General features: G+C 45.3%; 1 long non-coding RNA gene across 2 annotated transcripts in view; it reads right to left on the minus strand.

Annotated features, from left to right (window-relative positions):
• Positions 1-3,472: 3,472 nt before the first annotated feature.
• The window catches only part of LOC135055793 (uncharacterized), a 118,900-nt gene continuing 100,718 nt past the window's right edge, over positions 3,473-21,654 (minus strand). For both annotated transcript variants that reach the window (XR_010243813.1, XR_010243814.1), the window contains exons 2-4: positions 18,319-18,430; positions 12,267-12,397; positions 3,473-3,808 (exon numbers count right to left, since the gene is read on the minus strand). This is a non-coding gene — a long non-coding RNA (uncharacterized LOC135055793). The remainder of the gene's footprint in view (positions 3,809-12,266; positions 12,398-18,318; positions 18,431-21,654) is intronic.

Raw genomic sequence — 21,654 nt, forward strand, 5'->3', positions numbered from 1 at the left:
TGGCCAGCAGCTAAACATGTGTTTGCAAACATTTGTGACGAATTCTCTGAATTTTATTACCAGATAGGTTCAGGGATTGTTACAGGTAATTCTCAGTGTGCGGAAGGGAATTTGGGGGTTGGGGATTTGCACCCCCCTTCCTCTTTGTCTGTTGTTTGTCTGTGACCCCTCCCCCTTCCAGCACCTGATATATAATTACCTCCAGGTATGATTGAGCAGCTTCCCAATTGTTTGTCTGCTTGCGTGCATGAGGCATTGAATGGGAGCAGCATTTGGAAGGCATGCTGTTCCTTGTAGTGCCAATGGGAGATCCTGGGGGTGGCTCCCGGGTAAGTTAGCTCTCTGTTTGGAAGTGTTTTAGTAAAAGCCTTTATCATGAGGCGTACTGTGACAAATTACATGGCTCTATGTGGACACTGCTATTATGTAGGTTAGGACTGCTGTATCAGAGAAGCCGTGAAGTGGCCAGCAGCTAAACATGTGTTTGCAAACATTTGTGACGAATTCTCTGAATTTTATTACCAGATAGGTTCAGGGATTGTTACAGGTAATTCTCAGTGTGCGGAAGGGAATTTGGGGGTTGGGGATTTGCACCCCCCTTCCTCCTTGTCTGTTGTTTGTCTGTGACCCCTCCCCCTTCCAGCACCTGATATATAATTACCTCCAGGTATGATTGAGCAGCTTCCCAATTGTTTGTCTGCTTGCATGCATGAGGCATTGAATGGGAGCAGCATTTGGAAGGCATGCTGTTCCTTGTAGTGCCAATGGGAGATCCTGGGGGTGGCTCCCGGGTAAGTTAGCTCTCTGTTTGGAAGTGTTTTAGTAAAAGCCTTTATCATGAGGCGTACTGTGACAAATTACATGGCTCTATGTGGGCACTGCTATTATGTAGGTTAGGACTGCTGTATCAGAGAAGCCGTGAAGTGGCCAGCAGCTAAACATGTGTTTGCAAACATTTGTGACGAATTCTCTGAATTTTATTACCAGATAGGTTCAGGGATTGTTACAGGTAATTCTCAGTGTGCGGAAGGGAATTTGGGGGTTGGGGATTTGCACCCCCCTTCCTCTTTGTCTGTTGTTTGTCTGTGACCCCTCCCCCTTCCAGCACCTGATATATAATTACCTCCAGGTATGATTGAGCAGCTTCCCAATTGTTTGTCTGCTTGCGTGCATGAGGCATTGAATGGGAGCAGCATTTGGAAGGCATGCTGTTCCTTGTAGTGCCAATGGGAGATCCTGGGGGTGGCTCCCGGGTAAGTTAGCTCTCTGTTTGGAAGTGTTTTAGTAAAAGCCTTTATCATGAGGCGTACTGTGACAAATTACATGGCTCTATGTGGGCACTGCTATTATGTAGGTTAGGACTGCTGTATCAGAGAAGCCGTGAAGTGGCCAGCAGCTAAACATGTGTTTGCAAACATTTGTGACGAATTCTCTGAATTTTATTACCAGATAGGTTCAGGGATTGTTACAGGTAATTCTCAGTGTGCGGAAGGGAATTTGGGGGTTGGGGATTTGCACCCCCCTTCCTCTTTGTCTGTTGTTTGTCTGTGACCCCTCCCCCTTCCAGCACCTGATATATAATTACCTCCAGGTATGATTGAGCAGCTTCCCAATTGTTTGTCTGCTTGCGTGCATGAGGCATTGAATGGGAGCAGCATTTGGAAGGCATGCTGTTCCTTGTAGTGCCAACGGGAGATCCTGGGGGTGGCTCCCGGGTAAGTTAGCTCTCTGTTTGGAAGTGTTTTAGTAAAAGCCTTTATCATGAGGCGTACTGTGACAAATTACATGGCTCTATGTGGGCACTGCTATTATGTAGGTTAGGACTGCTGTATCAGAGAAGCCGTGAAGTGGCCAGCAGCTAAACATGTGTTTGCAAACATTTGTGACGAATTCTCTGAATTTTATTACCAGATAGGTTCAGGGATTGTTACAGGTAATTCTCAGTGTGCGGAAGGGAATTTGGGGGTTGGGGATTTGCACCCCCCTTCCTCTTTGTCTGTTGTTTGTCTGTGACCCCTCCCCCTTCCAGCACCTGATATATAATTACCTCCAGGTATGATTGAGCAGCTTCCCAATTGTTTGTCTGCTTGCGTGCATGAGGCATTGAATGGGAGCAGCATTTGGAAGGCATGCTGTTCCTTGTAGTGCCAATGGGAGATCCTGGGGGTGGCTCCCGGGTAAGTTAGCTCTCTGTTTGGAAGTGTTTTAGTAAAAGCCTTTATCATGAGGCGTACTGTGACAAATTACATGGCTCTATGTGGGCACTGCTATTATGTAGGTTAGGACTGCTGTATCAGAGAAGCCGTGAAGTGGCCAGCAGCTAAACATGTGTTTGCAAACATTTGTGACGAATTCTCTGAATTTTATTACCAGATAGGTTCAGGGATTGTTACAGGTAATTCTCAGTGTGCGGAAGGGAATTTGGGGGTTGGGGATTTGCACCCCCCTTCCTCTTTGTCTGTTGAGCATCTCTTAAATGCAGGACAGTATGTCAGTGGCCTTAAAATTGGCAGTGCATCAGTTGCTGGGAATTGTAATGGACAGTACATACATTGGCTGCACTTTAGAAATCCTTTTAGGTTGCTCGTATAACATATATACGGTATGTTATGGCAGTTTCTAATGTCAATGTGTGTGTGTCCAGTAGGATCTTGCCACGGGCAAGCAGGACTTTTGCCCGAGGCGCCGCCTTCCTGAGATCGCCGGCGCAATCCGTAGGGCGCCGCACCATGGCAAGATCTGCTACTGTTTGGCAGTGCCACCCGCTGTGTGTCCCCCGCTGTGAAGGGAACTAGACGCTACCCGTCTAGTTTCCCTTCGTGGCGAGGACCTTTGACCTCTAGTGTCTATCTATGCTGTACTATGGGAGAGACGTCATGACGTCTCTCCCATAGATCCGAGGAGAGGAGCGGCGCCGGCGGAGGTCTGCAGCGGTCGGGAATCAGGAACGGGGACAGTATTTTTTTTTATTTTTTTAGTAAGCGGCGCTACTCTACAGGGGGCACAAATGGGGGCACAACTCTACAGGGGGCATAACTGACCATGCCCCTGTATGAAGCCACGCCCCTATTTTCCGCCCGGGGCGCCACAAGGGCCAGAACCGGCCCTGTGTGTGTCTGTCTGTCTGCATATGCTTGTGCGTGTGGAATAAAAAAAATGGGAGCTGCAAACAATAGAAACTCTGATGCCATGGGCCAGAGGTGTAAACGGTGATGTATTTCTTTGTGCCACTGTGATCTGCATCGCATGGACAAAACAGTTTAGAAAAGTGGGTATCATTTCATGAAATCTGTTTTCACACAAGTGCTGGAGAACTGAGGGGCAGATTTATTAAGCCTGGTGAAGTGATAAATTGGACGGTGATAAAGCACCAGCCAGTCAGCTCCTAACTGCCATTTTTCAAACCCAGCCTGTAACATGTTAGTTAGGAGCTGATTGGCTGGTCCTTTATCACCTTCCACTTTATCACTTCACCAGGCTTAATAAATCTGCCCCTCAATGCTTTGTATGTCATATTTTGCTAAGTAATGTGGTTTGGCAAGTACAAGCAGACATGTCAGTCATTTTAAAAGTAAGAAACGGCGCAAACTGTCATAACACATTGTTTCCATTAGTCCAGTTTGTGCTCAAAAGCAAATGGGAAATATGTGTCTGCTCAGAGCAGGTGTCCTGGTGACACGTGTCCGCGCCAGCAGATGTCTGTATGTCCTCCTGACTGCGCAGTTCTGGCAGCGTAAGTTATTGTCACGGTGCGCTGATTCAGGATGCTGGCAGCCCCTGGGACTCTCTCAAATCAGAAATCTGCCATCTGTAAAACAGTTGGGCACAAAGACACGATAATTATGTATGGAACATTTACAGATGTGAATGGGTTATATTAAGTAACTACAGTATAGCAGCATTCTGTTACTCAAGCTATGACCAAGAATCTAAACTGAGTCTAGCTGCTAGAGGTATGATCTGTATAATATAAGGTATAGTTATCCTACAGCTCCTACACCAATCCAACAGAGCATCATTTCAGCAACAGATCCTTTGACTGTTTATAGGAATTACACAGAGGGACAATTTACAGACCTAGTAAGAATACTATGTATGAAGCATATACAGCAATAAGACAGTAAGGAAACGCACAACGAGAAAAGGTTTTCGGATCTGCCTCCTTAGAGATAGTGGGAGAGAAGGCGTTCATTTGTTGAAAGCATCTGCATCTGGACCTGTTCAGTGGTACATAACAGTGTTTAATCCTTATCTCAGCTTAATTAGTGTATGCTCTGATTAACACAACAGCAGTATTGTGCAGGTCTCATATACTGTGTACTAACAAAATTAACCCACAGGAAAGTTACAGGATTTTCCCTCCACAATGCGGAAAATGCTTTTAGATTACTTAAAGGAGTTTTTAACATTAACAATCAATTTTATTAAATCTACTTCCCATTATTATCAATAATAATAATAATAATAATAATAATAATAATAATAATAATTTAACAATTCAACTGGTAGGGAGTAGTGTATCACCAGGAGATTTTTCTACAGTCTCTGCATACAAGTACTGATATCACCATCCCCATACAGTTGTTTAGCAACAGTAGTCCGGCAGCTCTTATTAAAAAAAGATAAACTTGTTGAAAATTAAATATATGTGCACTGTTGGCGGTGGCATGGCACGGTAACAGTACACACCAGCGAATTTTCCAAATCTCCATGCAGCCCAGCCCGGTACTAAACCAGTGGAATCATGGTTCATTCAGCAGTAATGTGCATGTTAAGGAAGGAGGCAGAGCCGGCCTTAGCTATAGGCAGGCTAGGCATTTGCCTATGGCATTCAAGCATGTCTAGGGGCATCCAAGCATGCCCCTGCAGCATCTCATGCTGAGAGGGACAGTCCGCAAACTAACTGTTACTTTCCAAATGTATTCAATCAGTACTTGTATACACTGCTGTTTACATTTGTCAAAAAAAAATGCACACTGTGCCTTAAACTTCCTCTGACATGCTTGAATGCTCCTGACTTGTGAGACCTCAGACAGACAGCAGAAGCCCAGTAAATGCAATTCCTGGACCTGTGACATTTTACTGACTATATAAGGTTATTACTGGATGGCTTCTTATGATAACACATGTGTATTTTGGAAGACTGCTTCACAGAAACCTGACATCACCTATACTGCTTGTGCACATGGGGGAGGGGGACTCTGCCATCCTGTTGTGTGTCCCTTATCCCTGTGCAAACCCCAGGTGTCTGCAGGGACATAACATGGGCAGTGTTCTCCCCACACTTTATTTCCTAGTCAGTCCATACCGTAAAATTCCCCTGCCATCTAGCACTGTAACGTGGTCAGTAAGTTGCGTTGTGCTATTTCTATATGAAACATCAGTGCAGCGTGACTTTTGGACACATCAGACTGGAGGGCAGAGCATTTAGCTCCCACAGTATAAAGTAAAGTGCATGCAGTTAACGGGAGTAACAGACACCAGCAAACACACTGAATAGTGAAGAGAATGGACAGTTTCTACATGTTTGATACTGATCTTTTTGTATAACCAGCAAGTGTGGCAGTATCTGTGGCAGTATATGTGTATTATGGGCATTACTAATGTGGGGCATATGTGTAAGGTGCATTACTGTGTGGCATTATGTGTATTATGGGCATTACTAATGTGGGGCATATGTGTAAGGTTCCTTTACTGTGTGGAATTATATGTATTATGGTCATTACTGTGTGGCATTGTGCAGAGTTGAACTGGCCCACAGGGTAACCCCCCGGTGGGCCCCACTACCTGAGCGTTGCAGGTACAGATGCAGAACTAGCGGCGGAGCTAGGGGGCACCAGACAAAATTTTGCCTAGGGCATCAAATTGGCTAGGGCTGGCTCTGGAAGGAGGCATGAGGAGACTAGAGAAGATGAGCTAGAGGACTTGCCTCCAGACCTGCTCATTGTAGTGTGGTATAAAATGAACTGGAGGGCATTTTAATGTTATACAATATGAACCGGGGCACTGTAATGAGGCACAATATGAATGGGGAGCACTATATATCATAATGTGAATCGGGGGGTACTGTGCGGCATAATGTGTACTGGCAGCTCTGAAATGGGGTATGGGTCATTAGGTCGACCACACTTAGGTCAACAGTCATTAGGTCGACCCCTATTGGTTGACATGCAGTAGGTCGACATGGTCGCTAGGTCGACATGGTCAATAGGTCGACATGTACTAGGTCGACATGGGAAAAGGTCAACATGAGGTTTTTTTTTACAGTTTTTGGTGTCATTTTCTTCGTAATGTGACGGGGAACCCCAATTAGTGCACCGTGTCCCCTTGCATGGCTCGCTTCGCTCACCATGTTTTGGACAGGTGCCTCGCTCCACTATCGCTGCACTCGGCACAGGTTACCATTCCCAATTGTAGTCCACGTGGATCGTAAAGTATGAATAAGTTAAAAAAATGGGGGGGGAAATGAAAACTCATGTCGACCTTTTTCCATGTTGACCTAGCACACGTCAACCTATTCACCATGTCGACCTAATGCATGTTGACCAATAGTGGTCGACCTAAGTGCTGTCGACCTAATGACCGTAACCCCTGAAATGTGACATAGGGTGAACTTAAGCACTACTGCAATTCATAAAAGTAACTAGGGCATTACTATGAAGCATAACATTAAATAAGGCTCTACTATGGTTCAGAAAATAAACTAGGGCACTATTATAGGGCATACACTTAACAACTGCTGCAGAGAAGTGTCTCTCTAGAAGCATTGGGATGGGGGCCCCTTTAAAATGTTGCTATGGGGCCCACAAAGTTCTGGCTAAGCCCCTGCCAGCATCGATAATCTTCACTACAAAGACCTGGGCCCTTTGTTACCCATTGTCACCCTCCCTCTCTACACAGCTGAATTGGGTTCTATACTCAGACTATGTAAGAGTATCAATGGAATATTAAGTGAAAAAAGGTGCTTTTGACTATGGTCTCAGGGTTCTATTAAGGGATGGAAGCGGATCTTGCTTCCGCAGCAAGATTTGCGTTCATCTACTCACATGCTGAGGGCCATCCAGCACGGGACAAGGCCGTCCAGCATGTGTGTTGCACCACCCCATGATGCATTCGCAATTTAATTACAAATGCATCGATTAGAGGAAGACCCTTGCCTGCGCAGCCGATCTTTTTTCTCGGAGCGGCTGCGTGTGACTTCACGCAGCCGCTCCGAAAATGGTCTGGACAGCCTGCGTTGTCCGGACTATGCCCAAGAAATGCTGTGGCACCGCGCTCGACGCCCAGGGCTATCAATTATGATGCAAACGCATTTTTTGGGATGCGATCACATCATGACAGCCTGCACATGCGTACTTCGGCTGGTGCTCCTGCACAGACCCTCTGGATGCAGCCGCTGCGGAGAAACACACGGCTGCTTCCTGGTCTGAATAAGGCCCTCAGTACCTAATATTTTGTATCTTTGGTAGATGAGGAAGTGTCATGCTGTTATAGGCCCTATACACTGGCCGATTTGTTGAAAGATATGAACGATCTCGTTCATAAATGAACGAGAACTCGTTCATATCTTTCAGTGTGGAGACTCCAGCGATGAACGATGCGCGGCCCCGCGCTCGTTCATCGCTGGTCCCCCGTCGGCTGTGCATGCAGGCCAATATGGACGATCTCGTCCATATTTGCCTGCACTTCAATGCAGCCGCGTGACGGGGGGAGTGAAGACACTTCACTCCCCCCGTCACTGCCCCCCCGCCGCCGGGTCGCTTGTCGGCCGTATCCGCCGTCGGGCAGCTCGGCGGCGGGTCGGCCAGTGAGTAGGGCCCTTTAGGTAAATAGAGTCAAGTAGGAAGCCACAGTCGAAGAGTTAGTGGAGTAACGATGTGAGGCTTCAGTCATACTGATGCCCGAAAACTGTGTTGTTAAATGCATCTCTGCATGAAATAATTACTCTATGTCTATGGGGGATATTCAATTGTTTGAAAAGTCAGTTGGGTGTCTGTTTTTTCCTATCTAATAGACAGGAATAAACAGACACCCAACCAACTTTTCAAACTTTTGAATTCCCCCCTGTATGTCTAACAGTATTTTACTGTATGCATTATGCCTCTTTTGATTAAACATGCTTTTTAAATTGAATTGCAAAAATTAAATGTACTGGCAAATCATTTAAATGCATTATAAGACAGTGGCTCCATTACTACAGAAAGAATAAGAAGAAGAGAAGAAACTTTCAGTAAATAAGCTACTTCAACATAAGGTGACCTCAACATCAGAAGTGGCATGTGAAGCTCTCTTCGTGCATACTAGTACAACACTCCCACTGTGGCAAACATACTAATTAAGATGCATTAACGACCTCAGCTGCTCTTATCTTTACCGGTAATGCAGTGGAACTTATGGTAAATGGAGAATGAACTGAATAGCATCTTTACAGAGACAACTGTGAAGTCAGTTATGGGTTTTAGCTGAAATTATGTAGCATCATTTGCTATATATAAAAGTAAACTGGCCTCTGCAAAATCTGAAAATGTATTTTATTGCACATTGGTAACCATTGTGCAATAAAATTGGTAGCCTAATTCAGGCCTGATCGTAGCAGCAAATTTGTTAGCAGTTGGGCAAAACCATGTGCACTGCAGGGGGGGCAGATATAACATGTGCAGAGAGAGTTAGATTTGGGTGGGTTATATTTTCTCTGTGCAGGGTAAATACTGGCTGCTTTATTTTTACACTGCAATTTAGATTTCAGTTTGAACACACTTTTTCCGGGCGTTGAGATCCGAATGCAGGCGTGTCCAGACGTTTGGAGGCCGGATGTCTGACGTCAATCCCGGGACCTTCGTCGCTGGATCTGTCGCACAGGGTAAGTAGGTCTGACCCTGATCTTGTTTTGTAGGAAACTTTTTTAGCATAGCATGGCTGCACAAGTGATGGCAGCCCTGCTATGCTAAAATACACTCCCCCATAGGCGGCATCTAGTTGATCACACGAGCAGCAAAAAGTTGCTACGTGCGATCAACTCGGAATGACCACCATGGTTTTGCTAACAAATTTGCTGCTACGATCAGGTCTGAATTAGGCCCAGAAAACGTCTATAGATGTGTGTTATAAAGAAGATATAAAAGTGTAAGCAATATAATGAACACATTGGTATATACATCATTATGGATCAAATAAGGATCAAATTAAGGTTTGAGGTAAAAATATGTTAAACAAGGGGCAGACTAGATGGACCAAGTGGTTCTTATCTGCTGTCAAATTCTATGTTTCTATGGGGTCTATTTACTAAGCCTTGGATGGAGATAATGTGGATGGAGATGCCATCCAACCAGCTCCTGGAATTTTTCAAACACAGCCTGTAAGCTGATTGGCAGGTACTTTATCTTCGCCCACTTTATCTGCATCCAAGGCTTAGTAAATAGACCCCTATGTTTCTACGTTTCTATTATTCATCTTTCCCTAACACCACTTACAAGCAATCAAAACCATTTGTATAGGGCTGCCATACCGTAGAGTGTGTTTGAAAAATGACAGGAGCTGGTTGGCTGGTACTTCTACTCTCTCCATTTTATCACTCTACAAGCGATGACGCATCTAGCCCATTCTGTTGAGGTTCAGCATTATGTGGCCACACCCTCACAGTGTGTGGGCACACCCCTTTCTCATGCAACTTCAAAAGTTATGATTTATGACTTAGGGGAACATTTACTAAGCAGTTATAAGAGCGGAGAAGTTGCCCATGGCAACCAATCAGCACTGAAGTAACATCTATCATTTGCATACTATAAAATCATACAGAGCTGCTGATTGGTTGATGGGGCAACTTCTCCAATGGCTCACTTCTCCGCTCTTATCACTGCTTAGTAAATGTCCCCCTTAAGCTTAGTTTACTGTAAATGAATGGACTGATGCAGGCTTGTATTCACCTTGCTGTGCGCCCGCCTGTGTGTATCCTTGCTATGCCAATAGTCATCATCATTAGTGCAAACTTGCATCTATCCTATACTACAGTAGGTGCAAAAGATACGCCTGGAAACAACCATCCTCATGCTTATGTCCAGGTGTATTTAATCAGCAATTGCATCACACTCTCACTGAATGTAAGAATGTCCTGTTATATCCTAGTTCCACCACTTCACTTGTAGGTGTAACTGCAACCAAAAACTGCAAAACTTGCATATATCTGTTCTGCAGCATGCATGTTGTGAAAATAGACAAGATTCACTTCACCACAGATACAGACACAGTCTGCACCAGCCATAAATTGTGTTTAAGAACCTAGGGGCAGATGTATTAACCTGGAGAAGGCATAAGGAAGTGATAAACCAGTGATATGTGCAAGGTGATAAAGGCACCAGCCAATCAGTTCCAACATGTAAATGAACAGTTAGGATCTGATTGGCTGCTGCCTTTATCACCTTGCACATATCACTGGTTTAGCACTTCCTTATGCCTTCTCCAGGTTAACACATCTGCCCCATTGTATGACCCGTTTTGATCATGTAGAATAAACATGACTTCCGTCGCCAAAGGAGATTCCCTGTCTTTAAATAATAATAATATAATAATAGTCTCTTAAGTGCAGCCAGAGAAGAAAGCAGAATCATAGCATGGAGATTATGACATCGACAGTAAGGACTATAACATAAAGTATGAATGTATAATGTTTAATCATTTTTGCATGTATATGGAACGCTTTGTGTACTGGATGACAAATGGCTACTGGCCAGAAACGTGTTGGAGCATGCTATCGAATCAGTGGCAACTGGACAGTGACCTCAGCGCCAATCACGAGCTAACGCTGGACGGGGAACGGAGGATGGAAGAATCCAGTCGGACAAGTGCATGGAAGCAGGTAGGCAGAATTAGGGACAGATTAGTTTTAGCAGCACACCCGCCATATCTGCATCAATACCATGTACCACCTAAAACAGGAGTCCACTGATACAAATTTTCATAAAAGAGCTTAAATATTCAAATTTGGCTTGTTTAACCTTTTTTTCCCTTACAGGTAATGCTTCTTTATATACATATGTACCCAGGTTGAGTATCCCTTATCCAAAATGCTTGGGACTAGAAGTATTTTGGATATCGGATTTTTCCGTATTTTGGAATAATTGCATACTATAATGACATATCATGGTGATAGGACCCAAGTCTAAGCAGAGAATGCATTTATGTTTGATATACACCTTATACACACAGCCTGAAGATAATTTTAGCCAATATTTTTAATAACTTTGTGCATTAAACAAAGTGTGTGTACATTCACACAATTCATTTATGTTTCATATACACCTTATACACACAGCCTGGAGGTCATTTAATACAATATTTTTAATAACTTTGTGTAATAAACAAAGTTTGTGTACAGTGAGCCATCAGAAAACAAAGGTCTCACTATCTCACTCTCACTCAAAAAATTCCGTATTTCGGAATATTTGGATATGGGATACTCAACCTGTATTTGATTTTTCAAGCGCTCTATATAATTGCCGGCAGTTTTACATTTTTTTGCAACATAGACACCAGTCTGTGTGTCTCATCTACTAATGCATTGTCCATCCTTGCAGTATTGGACTGGAGGAATGCAGTAGGGATGGCCATCAACCATTGATAGTTGCCAAACATCAATGGATAACTACTGACAGCCGATGGTTTTTGACATCGATGATAGTGTATCAAAAACATAGTATAATATCAAAATCAAATGCAAGCATAGATACCAGACTGTTCATTTAGCCCCCTAGGGGATAGCGTCTGCAAGCAGTGAATCCAACGTGCCTCACACCTTAGTAGAGTCAATGCATGGTCATCCCTTCTGATCTTAGGTGGAATATGATCGATAATCATATAACGTAGAGTGGCCAAGCAGTGACCCACCTGCATGTAGTGGCGAGCCACAGGTTGGTCACTCTGTTTAGAAGTCAGGGCATCAAGAATGGCATAACGATGCATTGCCATTCATTTGCGCAAGATACACTCGGTTTTCCCAACATAACTCAAGCCACATGGGCACATAATTAGATAAATAATAAAGTACAGGTCACTCAATGTTTATATATAATGTTTTTCCCCACTGTAGGGATAACAAAAACTAGTACCTACCACTAAAGATCGAAACATGGTACAATCCAAGCAGCGATAACACCCATTTTTACGTCCCAAGAAACTAGTATCCTCACGTTCTAACTGCATTTTAATTATATGCGTCCTTACAACCATATAGTGAATATTCTGCCTTCTAGTATAGCAATTCATGATATCACCTTTGGTTATTAGAGATGTGCGGCTGGCACTTTTCGTGTTTTGTGTTTTGGTTTTGGTTCTAATTCCATTTTCGTGTTTTGGTTTTGGCTTGGTTTTGTCAAACCCATCCTTTCGTGTTTTGGTTTTGGATCTGGATGATTTTTGGGGGGAAAAAACATAAAAACAGCTAAAATCACAGAATTTGGGGGTAATTTTGCTCCTACGGTATTATTAACCTCAATAACATTCATTTCCACTCATTTCCAGTCTATTCTGAACACCTCACAATATTGTTTTTAGACCTAAAAGTTGCACCGAGGTGGCTGTATATGGTTCAAACATAGATTTAGGCTGTTACCTGCGCAATTGTGGTGGAATACTGGTTTCATCCTGTCTTACTACCGGTGTTTTATTCTGTCCATTAAAATGTTCATGTATACATAGCTGCCGGTTTAAACGATATTTCTCAATCTCCCACTTAAAGCTGTCAAACTCTGTTTCCGTCAGGGTGTGGGCAGATAACGAGTTTTATGGTAAGAACTTACCCTTGTTAAAACTCTTTCTGCGAGGTACACTGGGCTCCACAAGTCTGGACAATGGGGTGTAGAGTAGGATCTTGATCCGAGGCACCAACAGGCTCAAAGCTTTGACTGTTCCCAGAATGCACAGCGCCGCCTCCTCTATAACCCCGCCTCCCAGCACAGGAGCTCAGTTTAGTTAACCAGCCCAATGCAGTAGCAGGAAAAGAGACGACAACGGTTAGTAGCCACATACACCACACTCTCACGACAAGAGAAGTGTCAGCGGCTAATGCCATATCAACCCAAAGAAGCTATGTGCGTCAGGGTGGGTGCCTTGTGGAGCCCAATGTACCTCGCAGAAAGAGTTTTAACAAGGGTAAGTTCTTACCATAAAACTCGTTTTCTGCTGTAGGGTACACTGGGCTCCACAAGTCTGGACAATGGGGATGTCCTAAAGCAGTTCCTTATGGGAGGGGACGCACAGTAGCGGGCACAAGAACCCGGCGTCCAAAGGAAGCATCCTGGGAAGCGGCAGTATCGAAGGCATAGAACCTTATGAACGTGTTCCCGGAGGACCACGTAGCCGCCTTGCACAATTGGTCAAGGGTCGCACCACGTTGGGCCGCCCAAGAAGGTCCAACAGACTGAGTAGAATGGGCCGTAATGTGAACAGGAGCTGACAGACCAGCCTTCACATAAGCATGCGCAATCACCATTCTAATCCACCTGGCCAGGGTCTGCTTGTGAGCAGGCCAGCCACGTTTGTGAAATCCAAACAAAACAAAGAGAGAATCAGACTTTCAAATAGAAGCAGTTCTCTTCACATAGATACGGAGAGCCCGCACCACATCCAAAGACCGCTCTTTGGGAGACAAATCAGGAGAAACAAAAGCTGGAACCACAATCTCCTGATTAAGGTGGAACGAAGAAACCACCTTAGGTAAATATCCGGGACAAGTCCTAAGAACCGCCCGGTCATGGTGAAAAATCAGATATGGGGAACTACAAGACAAGGCACCCAAATCCAGATACAGCAGTATCCTGACCCCTTGACGGCGGAGTACCACCGTCATCACCGCCATAACTTTGGTGAAGACTCGCAGAGCCGTTGTTAAACCAAAAGGTAACACCCAAAACTGGTAATGGAGGTTGCCAATAGCGAACCTCAGGTATTGTTGATGTGACACTGCTATAGGAATATGCAGGTAAGCATCCTGTATGTCCAGGGAGACCATGTAGTCCCCAGGTTCCAAGGCCAGAACTATAGAGCGAAGGGTTTCCATACGGAACTTGGAAACCTTCACACATTTGTTCAGTGCCTTGAGGTTGAGAATGGGCCGGGAGGACCCATTCGGTTTCGGGACTAGAAACAGCGGAGAATAGTACCCCCGGCCCCTCTGAGCAAGAGGCACCTGTGCTACGACTCTTGTATCCAGGAGGGTCTGTACCACCGAATGCAGAGTGTTTGCCTTTGTCTGGTCCGACGGGATGTCTGTCTGGCAAAATCGATGAGGGGGTCGGTTTTTGAAGGCTATGGCGTAACCTCGAGTGACGACTTCCCATACCCAGGCATCTGAAGTGGTCTTCAACCATTCCTGGGTATACCCTAGAAGCCGGCCCCCCACCCTGGGATCCCTTAGGGGGAGGCCCGCCCCGTCATGCAGCAAGCTTATCGGTCTTGGCTGCTGGCTGACGGGCAGCCCAGGCTCTTTTGGGCTTCGGCTTACCAGGTTTGGAAGTACGGGCCTGCTTATGGTACGCCTGACCTTTTGCTTTACCTGAAGGACGAAAGGGGCGAACCTTTGGAATTCGACACAGAAGGAGCTGTATTAGGCAGACAGACAGTTTTGGCAGTAGCCAAGTCAGCCACTATCTTATTTTAGTCCTCCCCAAACAGAATATCTCCCTTGAAAGGGAGTACCTCCAGGGTTTTTCTAGAGTCCAGATCCACAGACCAGGATCTCAGCCACAATATCCTGCGAGCCAGGACTGACGTAGTGGAGGCCTTGGCTGCTAGGATACCGGCATCAGAAGCCGCCTCTTTAATATAGCGAGAAGCTGTGACAATATATGACAAGCATTGTCTAGCATGGTCAGAGGAGATTTCAGCCTCTAACTCCAAGGCCCATGCTTCAATAGCCTCTGCCGCCCATGTAGCTGCAATAGTGGGCCTTTGTGCAGCACCCATGAGGGTGTAAATCGCTTTTAGACAACCCTCGACACGTTTATCCGTAGGCTCTTTTAGAGACGTGACGGTAGTGACAGGTAGAGCTGAGGGAACCACCATCCTAGCCACATGTGAGTCTACTGGAGGAGGTGTTTCCCAATTCTTAGACAGCTCTGGCGCGAGGGGATAGCGAGCCAACATCTTCTTTTGAGGCACAAACTTCGTACCCGGGCTTTGCCAGGGTTCCTGACGTATATCCACTAGGTGGTCAGAGTGAGGTAAAACTTGTTTAATCACCTTCTGACGCTTGAACCTATCTGGTTTCTTAGGAGGAACGGATGGCTTGAGATCATCCGTAATCTGCAGAATTAACTTAATAGCCTCCAAAAGATCAGGAACATCCACATGTGAACTACCCTCCCCATCAGCCGTATCTGAGTCAGAACCTGTGGGGTCAGTGTATGTGCTGTCTTCATCAGACGAGGTGTCAGTGACAGCAGTGGATTGTGAGGAGACAAGCGCTCGCTTAGAGGACCTCTTGGACTTAGGCGAGCGTTGGTCAGACTTTTTAGTAGTTAGGGACTGGTTCAACTTCTTTAATTGAGCAGATAAATCGTCCGCCCATGGCGGGTTAGCTGCAGGGACCACATACGGTTGTAACGGCATTGGGGGTCCCATAGGGGGTGTTAGTTTATGAACTAGCGTATGCAGAAGCGTGGAAAAAGCGGCCCACGGAGGGTCAGTATGTGCCTCCGTTGCCACAGTCCCACTGGGGGGCAAGGAACCCCCAGAACCAGAGCCCACAGCTGCTATATTCTCCCCATATGTGCCTGTGGCATCAGCAACACCAGCAGTGTGTTCCGCCCCAGAACCATTACCCTCAGAAGCAGACATGATATAACTTGCAGTATCAGGTAACACAGTACAATTATTAGCAGCACTATATCCCTAAACCCAAACCCCTGCGCAGTGTAGTCAGCACCAGCAGAGATAAAGGAGAGATATGGTGACTAAATCACAGAGAAAAATACGTAATACAGTATATCTTTGTGAAAATCCTATATTAAATTACACCTGACGCACCAAGCCCCCTCAGGTTATAGAATATAGGGATAGCAGGTTGAGTGAAAGACACGAGATGGACACCACTCAGCTATCAATGCACACACAAATAGTCACAGTTTGTACAATGCAGAGGTTATTACAGACAATAATACTGCACTGGACTAGCTTACACAGCTATATAACAATAGATATAACACTACATAGTAAGAAACTGGATGTATATCACAGGGTAATTGTACTATAAACCCCTGACTAAATGCACTCTTTCTTACTAACACTGACTAAAAAGGCAGGTAAAATACTTAAGTGTCATGAAAAGTCACAGCACTGACAACCAGGCGGCTTTACATAGTAGGATTTGCCCAAGCAGTCCCAGGAACAGTGAGCTGAGGAGTAATGACGCCACAGACACTGACAGGGAGTGAGGAAAGACAGAGATGCAGCTCCAGGGCGGGAACACTTGCTGTAAATGGCGCCCTGGGGCTGGGGGAGGGGCTTCAGGTCTAAGCCTTATCCCCCTTGCTGGCAAAACCACCGGGTACTGTGGGCGATATTAAAATCGGTTTTAAGAGAAAACCTGACCTGCGCCTATGCCCTGGTGATCTAGTGGGATCGCCTGTATCTACAGTGTCCACCGCCAGCGCGCGTGGCCCGCCTCCCACTGACCACGCCGGATCGTGATAAAGACCGGGTCCCGCAAGCAGAACCCACTTGCTACCTCCCGAAGCGCGGCCACGCGATCCTGGAGAGCCCCAGCCGTGTGTGCCTAACGTGAAGTAAACCGGAGCCTCCGCTATATGTACCTGGCAACCAGGGCTCGGGAGTGTACAGCGCCGCTGAGGAGAGCTGGAGCTGCAGCAGAGAATGTCAGAAGACATTTACCCCTGCTGCTGCCCTTGAAGTCTTCACTTTTTACCTCATAAAAAGCTTTTCTTAGGGCTGCCTGGAGCAGCCCCTCTGTTAAGTGCCTGCTTACTGCAGCACCAACTGACAAACTGAGCTCCTGTGCTGGGAGGCTGGGTTATAGAGGCGGCGGCGCTGTGCATTCTGGGAACAGTCAAAGCTTTGAGCCTGTTGGTGCCTCGGATCAAGACCCTACTCTACACCCCATTGTCCAGACTTGTGGAGCCCAGTGTACCCTGCAGTAGAAAATTGAATAACTATCTTCTAGGAAGTGGCAGCCTGACGGTCTTTCCACGACCATGACCTCTTGCCACCTCAACGTTTCAGGCGCCTTGGGGGTCTCTTAACTGGCGCCATGTACATACACCTAAAGGAGCACTGTCGTGGCTGGAGTTTTCATCATTTAGATCAGAATCACTTGTTGTCATGACATCTGGTGTTGAGTAAAAACTATTACCCCGGTTGAAATTACGCTGTGGACAAGCTCTATCGCCATGGTTATTGGTTACTGTCAATCCAGCTATACACCGTTTTGTTCGTAATCAGCAATTACTTTATTGAGTTTATGTTTCTTAAATTGCACCAATTCACGTTTATAGATAGTCATCTATTTATTCAATTTCTCAGTCCAATCAATGGTGGTATCATCAGTAAATGTAGATTTATGTGTAGACTCAAATGTCATGATTTTATCACAGGTGATAGCCAATTCTTTACCCGCCTCTTCTATCATCAATAACATTAAATTATAACTACACTTGTTAAGGACGGCTGTCCACCGTTTGCAGAAAGTACTGTTATGACGCCCAATAGTTGGGCAATTTTTGACCCTGAATCCACATGGAATGCGTTTTGCTTTATAGTAATCACTTAGGGTAAGACCATGGTAGTAAAAAGCCATATCACGTTGTTTTAATTTAATCTAGCCTTGTTATAAATGGGATTTAAATTCAGCATCATCACCCACCGAGTCCTTGAATAATATGCTCTCAGCTTCTGATTCAGAGAAGGACAAAGACGTGCCCTGAGTAATTTTAGAGAGATTCACAGATTCAAACATGGAATTGCCTGCCCCACTTGTACCTTCGGCCATCTTTAGGTCATAGCACAGTCCAATCAAAATTAGTAGCCAGGCAACTTGGTATCAAGCAAAAAGTGACGGGTGCTAGTTCTGGTGTAATTTACTTACTGCCAAGTGAGTACACCCAAATATATACGTTCAGGAAAGCACACCAGTAAACTCACATAAAAAGGTCCTGGTGCCAGCGGTAGGTATCACAACGAACACCAGCATATCATACTTCGTTCCGTGGCACTCAGTCACAAATCACAAATAGGCGGCAGGTAAACTGGAACGTTTCGAAGATTTACTTTCTTCGTCGTCAGGCATAAACCACATTTACAAACAACACTTACCTTATAGGGTATAAGGTAAGTCTCCCTCTGTGAAGGAGGCGGCGTCCGGAAGCAGAGGGATGGCGTCCATAAATGATGTCATCATACTCTGTCTGTTGCCATAGCCACTAGCCTAACAAACACATAAACAATAAAAACATATTCCAGCTAAGAGTACAAGCATAGAGGCAAGATTCCTGTATAAGGAGGGTGTTGCCTTCCTAGAGGCTCACCTGAAAGGGGGCCGTGGATTAAGGAAACTTTAAAAAGGATTGAAATGTACTGAAAGATGGTCGTTTAGTGTGGCCCAGTCTACCTGGGAAGTCTGATTCTTCCACATATGTCAGCCACCGGCAAGTCTGTTTAGTGACCCTGTTTAATGTGATTATTCTACTTTTTATTCCATTATCTTTTTCATATGCTTCTGCATGTCTCTTCTGTGAACCTTTTAGCAATTTTTCTTTATGCTTTATATTAAATTCCAGTTTAATAAGTGATATTATTGCTCCCAATGGTTCCATACCCTGTTTAGAAGCATTAGATTGTTACTGTAATTCTATATACCGAAGATGAGGGACTAGAGCAGTGGGAGCACACATTCTCCTCTGGAGAGTGAGATTGAATAATTAGAAATGTTTAAACAACTAAGGCAGAGGTTCTCAAACGTGGTTCTCCAGGTTTTAAGTATATCCATGCTTGGCCACAGGTGGCATAATTAGTACCTCAATCAATTTGATGTGCTGAGCCATGGATATAATTAAAACCTGGACTGTTGCGGTGACTTGAGGACCGCGTTTGAGAACCTCTGAACTAGGGTGTTTGGTGATGGCCTGCCATGCATACAAGCACAGGCCTACGCATTGACCACTGCAGCTAGTGATGTCTAAAAAAAAAAAAAAGAGGTGAGCGAAGAGCAAGCTACTATATTATATTGTACCTAGCATTACTGATGTGGATGCAAAACATAGAGAAGCAAATACTTGTTAGAACGTATGTGTGTCCAATGAAGTGTTTACTAAAAATTATTTTATTCATGTCCATTTCAAAATCTCCAGGATTATCTGGAGCACAAGAATGATAACTAAAGCATGCTTGGCCCCAGCTAACTCATATAATAGGTGGGGGAAGTGGCTACCAAGACCAATAGCTTACTAGTATGGGCGTAGCTAGTGGGTGTTGGGGTGCCACTGCTATGGGGCCAGAGGCATAGAGAACCCCAGACTCAGGTCTTATAGTTATCTACCAAGTTTCTGTAATTGCCTGTTAAGCAATTGGACCTGACCCAAGGCCTGCTTTGAAAAGGGGGACCCATCAGCGCCTATAACGGTGGCGGTCTCTGTCTCTCCCACTCAGTAAAGCTCCATACTGATATGCTTCATCTCCAGCACTCCTGTTTCACTCTCACAGGCAGCGCAGAGCTAATCAGTAAGCATGGCAAAGTCGGAGAGTAGACTTCTGCTTGATTACAACCATTATGAAGTGTGCGGCGAGTGGGGATGAAGCACTGAGATTAGAAAGTCGCAGAAAGGGATTTTGGCCTGTTTCAGATGTGGTCCATTTCAGTGACGGAACTGTGAGAAATTGCAAGTGTAGCAGCTACCTACAAGTGAAAAGAGATGCCCACCAAAGCCATCACAACATGCTCAGCAACTGCATAATCTTGTTTCAGCCGCGATGCAGATGCAAGGAACATTGGCTCCCTGAGTTCCTACACAACTGCACAAAAAGGCAGGTGGTGTAATGCTGGCGCCATGTTTTATGCATACAAGATTACAGTCACACGCTGAGACATACTCCAAAAACAGCCACGACATACCCCATTACCATCCACAAACTACTTCTTCCTGTCAATCACTCTGTGACTGATTCCTCACTGTGAACGGTATTGTAAAAGGTACCTTGGTCTATGTACACTGTGGCCGTGGCGCATGCCGTCTACCGTTAACCACTCAGTTGTGACACCATCGAAGTTGCGACCACATCTGAATCAGGCCCAGTGTGCTGAAATTAAGATCTGCTCTCAAAGTTGCAATAGGGAGTATCCATTTCAAGTAGGAGCTGGTTGATTTCAGTCCCCTCCTCCACTATCTTTATACTCAATCCAAACTTCAATTTTCTCATCCCTGAAGGATCTGCAGATGTGTGGCTGGCATGTAAGATTCAAAATCTGACCAACAGGGATGAAGCACTTCAAGTATCACCAAATAATGCGAGATAAGAGGTCCATGGGATATGATCTCTCACCAGATGTCTGTGTAGGATAAGGCGGCCTAACAGGGTAACATCCCATTTTTAATAAGTTTTAATGGTACAGGAGGTATATGGTAATGGATGTTATACTGGTAAGTTCACTTCTATGGGCATAAAATGAACCAGGACACTGCCATGGGATATAAATGTAACTAGGGCACTACTATGGATCATAAAATGAGCATCTGCTGTGGGTCGAGCTGTCTATCTAGAAGCATTGAGATGGGGACTGCTTCAAGGTATTGCTATGGGGCCCACAGAGTTCTGGCTAAGCCCCTGCTTCCTAGGTCATACTATGGACAGTATTCAATTATTTTCACCCCCTTCCCCACCCGTTCTGCTTCTACTGACAGGCGAGGTATCTGTGATACCCGGGCAGTTTCTGGTCCGTCAGTGATTTTAAAGCATTTAAAGCATCACATAAGCAAGCAGTTTATTCAAAGTTCAGACAGGGTTATCACGACAATCACATGTAATTTCTTGTTCTCCTCTCTCCAGCACAATATTCATATGGGTTACATCAGGTTAGCATTTCCTTCCATTCGCTTCACTGGCAATAACAGCATACTCAATGATGGGACAGCATTATATTACATACCCATGCAGTCACTGGGAATCAGTAAACTGAGCAGCCGCAAACTGAGATTCATTTCGGTGCGTTCTCCCCCATTCGCTTGGGGATATTTGCAGTGTATATAAATGGTATCTCTCATGGACTCATCACTAGGGGCCTTCTGCCACACGTGGTTTACTACCACTCACCCAGGTAGTCCTCTCCCAAAGACTCACACCTCCTCTCCTGCTTCCTGGGTACCCCTGAAGGTGGGGATCCCCTTTGTTCCTGGTTCCTTCCACTGTATTCTGCATACTGTGGCTCGCACACTGCACTCTCCATCTCTCACTGAAGCTGCTGGCTCTCCTGTTACACTGCAGATATGGGCTCTCCCACACCCACATGCTGCTCTTCTCTCCATAATGCCAGGGGCTGTGGGATGCCATGCCTGTCCCACAGCTCTAGCATGGGCTCTCTTCCCTGGTCACTTAGCCTGTGCCTTCCATCCCAGTTCTCAGCTCACACTCCACCGTAGCCTGTCTTTTGTTCCTTGT

Source organism: Pseudophryne corroboree, chromosome 3, assembly GCF_028390025.1.
Source record: "Pseudophryne corroboree isolate aPseCor3 chromosome 3, aPseCor3.hap2, whole genome shotgun sequence".
NCBI lineage: Eukaryota > Metazoa > Chordata > Amphibia > Anura > Myobatrachidae > Pseudophryne > Pseudophryne corroboree.